Raw genomic sequence first — 5369 nt, forward strand, 5'->3', positions numbered from 1 at the left:
AGTCATTTTCAACGTAGCGGCATGTTGTTTGATTATTAATTTTGTAACTTAAATACAGGATGTTGGTTTTATATTCTGATCTTACAGACGCGCTGACAAATTTAGTCCGCCATTTCTAGTTTAGTCCACCAACTCTTAGTACCAATATTAAAACGAATGGATTATCATCACATCATCAAAACTCAGATGTAATGGAAGATCACAATAACATAGAAAATTCAGTGGGTGTTGAGAACTAAACAAACACAAGTAACAGAGACGCGAAGAATAAAAAAAGAGGACGAAAACGATAATTCGTTGATGCTTTCCCTTTTCGACGTATTGTTAGGGTACATCACCAATCTGCAAAAAACAAAACTGATGATGAATTGCTGATTAAAAATGAAAAACAAATAATCGACAACAGTGGTGAAAATTTGCTGATCACAATGAAACATCCTTCAGTGGTAGCAGATTTACTCATTTAAAATGTATCGGTGAACAGCGTAAAGGAGAGGAGGACAGGAAAACATTATGAATGTGGATGGTGGATTGTATACAGGGTGTAATCGTTAAGTATGTGCAGGCGATTATGACGTTATTATTGCAGGTATCAAAAAACTTAAAACGGATATCGAAATAACTTTACCTAATGAGCAAAATGACAATAATAACCTTTTAAAAGTATAACGAGAAATATCTAAAAAATTTACTTTATACACTCCCATATCAAAAAGGGAAAATGGGACTAGTAGAAGTTAAATGTCTAATTCCGGCAAAAGACATGAATGCGGAAGATGCGGTTAAAAATAAAAAAAATAATATTTGAAATACAATGCAAAAAATAACACTTTTGTCATAGATAAGAATCATGACTATTTTTTCCAAATTCAGGGACAACTAAACGTTGCAGAAGCAGAAGTCTGCTTATTTGCTGTTTGGACTGGAGTGAATCATTCGTTAAAAATATAATATATAAAAAATTATGTAACGTTTAGGCAAAATAAAATGATGGACCATTATCAAGATTTTACATAAATTGCCTACTGTCAGAATTGATTGATTCGAGACTTCAGCATTCGATGCCCATCAAGGACCCATCCTATATCATTCAAGCGATTGAAAAAGAGATCAATCCAGTGCAACCGATAAAGCATCAGAATGCTAGCAAAAGATTTATAGGTTTATCAATATAAATCTATATATTATACATAATATAATAAATCTGTAGAAGACGCGAAGACCGACATCCGCGCGGACGGAGTTGCGGGCGGAAGCTAGTCAGAAATAAATATCTTTTGTTTTCATTTGCGTATTTTTCTATTTTATAATTTTTTAACACAAACATTACATTTTTTTTATTATATACAAAATTTGTTTATCCGTTTTATTAGTTAAACTGAACAACTTTCACTAAGAAACTTAGGTCGAAAAAAATGTATAGAGTTATGCATTTTGTATGGAAAGCTTATTTTTTTTTTATATTTCGTCCAAATTTCTTTGTAAAAGTTGATCAGTTATATAAACATGAAGTTGAAGCTATCAATAGAAAGTATTCGCAAATTTTGTGTACTGATAAAAAAAAATCACCCGGTGTAATTTTCACGAAAATTGTTTCAAATTGTCATTTTTGGTACTTATTACGAATATTAAATTATGCATACGAATGATTTAATTTTTAAAAATTAAGTGGAGCAACTTTCCCTTAGTACATTTGTATTATTTACATATAGGATGACAGGATGCATTTGTTTGCACTACTAGACCAAGCCCTTAAGAACGTTCTGTATTAAATTTGGCGCGCTAAAAAATGGCAAAGGAACGTTGACGTAAAGCCGTAGAATTAAAAAAAAAACACCGCCTCGATGGATTAAGGTGCACGCTCCATTGCCGATTATAATTTAGCAAAAGGTTACTTTTTAAATTTTTTCACCCGTAATATTTTTCGCCAGGTGTACGTAAAATACACTTTAATTGGCATATCTTATGTGGAAACTAAAAACCATTGTTGGCGGGTTTTTTGGCAGTTTTTTTATCTGTGGGGGTGAGATTGTAACATACGCCTATACAATGTTATTTTTTTTTTTGTGAATCTTTCTATCAGACCAGTTATTTTTTTATACGAGGAAAAAGCGTACCTACACGTGTATATACCAACTGTTTAACTTTTACAAAATAAATACTAGGTACTTGTTGAATACATTGGTATACATGTACATCACTATTTTTACGTAGCACGTAGGTAGTAGGTATATAAAAACGAAGATTCCCGCGGACAGTCTATCTGTCTCTATGTATGCTTCGATAATAATAAAAGAAGTCGTTCAAGAGGAAGGTGTTAGTATAGGTAGGTATACCTATAGGCTATAATTTGGTAAGTAGACAACAGGAGCGAAGCCGCGGAAGGAAAACTAAAATGAAATAAAAACTAGCGTGTAAAAAGCAGTAGCATTTACATATTACTTTTGGCCAGTTATCATTTGATACGAATTTACTTGACAATTATACATCTATTTATCTAAGCGTATTTATAACATAATAATTTTATGGTGGGATATATTGTATTTCATTAAAATTGCAGCATAAATTGTTGTATTTTGATTTTACCGACTGACCAAAAAAAGCATATCCACTAAAAACAGATAACATTGAATGATAAAATAAAAAACAGTCAAATTTTAATAATTATCTATTAACAATTAATTTTACTAAAAATTGTACCTACATGTAAAGTGTGTGAGAATGTGAGTGTTTATCTTTCATTCACGTCACAACGGAGAGATTTTTAATTCTGGAGATAGGAGGCCTAGACACAGAATAATAACTAGTAGCTAGCTACATATACAGGGTGTCCCACTGTTGGTATACTAAGCTCAAAGGAGGTTATAGTTTTGCATACCCTGAGTACGTAAAAAATACTTATAAAATTCCAGACGCATTTTTTTTTTCAAATAGATGAATTCTTAAACTCTATGTGTACACCCATAACAAGCAACCCGCCCAACTTTGCTACCAGAACGTGAGCTATCGTTTAAGATTATGTTTTCATAGACAAAATGCTAACATTAGAGAAGCGGTATATGCCGGCTGCGCGAAGCTAGAGAAGAAAACATGAATTTTCAGGAAAAATTTAGCAAAAAATTTTTGACGTAATTTTGTTGTTTAAATATTTTTTACGTGATCAGTGTATGCAAAACTACAAATCCCTTCGCGCTTAGTATACCAATAGTGGGACACCCTGTATAGAGATGACAAAGGCTACTTTTTTACCGCGTTGAAATATGTTACATAGAAAAAAGAGAGCATCTTATCCCCATCCTATTTAGATGGGGAGCTAGTACATATTATAATGTGCATTGGTGGCTCAGTGGTGAGGACCTCGAACTTCAGATCGATGATTCGAGAATAGGCGGGCGTGCATGAAATAAATCGATTTTTCAATTTATCTGCACTTGTTAACATCGCCACTGTTATAACGGCGAAGAAAATCATCGTGAAGAAACTGACATGTCGAAGAATCAAAACTTCAGAGACATAATATGCGATATCTGACAATCCGCACTTTGCCAGCGTGAAGGATTATGAAGCCCGTGTCCCAGCAGTGGAATCGTACCACAGAATTGTACCTATACTGATGATGATGATTATATTATAAACTGTAGGCACTGTCGTAGGTATAGGCATATTTTACTAGCCGCTTACCCTGGTTTCTCTCGCATCTAGATTCCGAGGCTCTATAAAAAAGGAATTTTTATTTTTACTATTAAAATGTATCCTGCTCTTTCTTCCCAAAAATATAGGACGTCCGTTTTATTGTAGAAAACACATTAAAAACGAACCAGCTATTAATACCAAAAGGAATCCGTAACTAATTCAATTAAAAAAAGTGATCCGAAATAAATAATCTATAAAATACAAAAGTGACCTTCCGGTGCATGAGAAGAAGTAAAAAAAAGTATAACCCCATAATTCACAATTAAAAACGGCTACTGGTCATGACGGAAAGTATAGATAATAAATTTCTTTCTTAAAAAGGTCCCACTGAAAAGGGCAGGATACCGGCACAAAGGCGGGACAGGCTCGAGTTGAAAAAAAAAACAAAATTGTTTATGGCTATTTGCCGCCAACGCTTGGCGAGTTTAAATTTAGAACTTCAAGACGGAATGGCCGCTGCTACCACATTTGAATATTTGAATTAACGTACATTTCTAAACGATTATATATTATTTCGGAGACGGTTTATTTATTGCCCAAAATTATTGCTTGTTATAATACACTCGTTAAAGGGATTCTTATGTTCAGTCCGATAGCGGTCGCTCTTGTCCAGATTAAACATTTAACTATACGTAAATAACGTATTTAAAAATTTCAAATTACAACGATATTATACATTTCAATCACTAGATATACAAAACTATTAGGTAGTAAAGAAATATTTACACTACTAAAAAGTAATTATATCGAACTTCGCGTGCCAGTATTTAGCTAAAGTCCTAATCCTACCACTACAATAAACCATAACTATTAATACCATGTAACATAGACTATAGACTTAAAAAAAACAAACAAATGACCGTCTAATTGCTACAAGATTACACGGGTAAAATTATCGTAACATTTTTCTTTACTCTATGCTCCATTGTGCGTATGATGGATGGAAGTCAATAGATTCACCTGTGCAAATAGAAAAAAACATTCATTCATGAAACGGAACTACATTTTGTACGGACAATAAACGTCCAGAGACAAGTTCCCACGTTTTTTTTAACTGGCAATAAATACTGCTTTTGTTTAAAGAATTTGTTACGGTCGCATTTTCTATTAATTTACCAACAATCTCACTGTTTTCCTTTGTTATGTTTTATAGGTTATATTGCCGATCTTTTTAATATGTTTTGTGTTATGAAATGTTATATAGTAAGTATTTCTGTATTTAATGATAAGCTCTGATAACAAAATACATTCCAATTAAAAAAAAACATACCTACATGAATATTTGCTATGAACTGAAAACTTCAGTCGATTTTATGTAATGTCAGATACAAATCTATAAAAAAAATCGTAATACATATTTCTATAATCGTAATCGTTACACTATTAATAACTCAAGAACGGCTGAATTCATTTGGCTGAAAACTGGTAGGGAGTCATCCCTAAAATATAAAAAATAATACTGGAGCGGAGCTGGGCGAACAGATTGTGAGCTGTAACATAGCTTTTGCCTGTGGCTTTGTCCCTAAGAAAGGTTTTAATGGAATAGATCACGCAAACGGAACCTCGGGCTGAAATATTACCTATAAATCTAGAAATAAAAAGGAAGAAGCTTTGCAACTATAATATACGTGAACAAGGGCTATGGGATAATTTTATTTTATTCATAAAATATCGTT

This window comes from Colias philodice, chromosome 27 (assembly GCF_061535455.1).
Source record: "Colias philodice isolate Cphi_HAF_F1 chromosome 27, ilColPhil1 Martin Lab GWU primary, whole genome shotgun sequence".
NCBI lineage: Eukaryota > Metazoa > Arthropoda > Insecta > Lepidoptera > Pieridae > Colias > Colias philodice.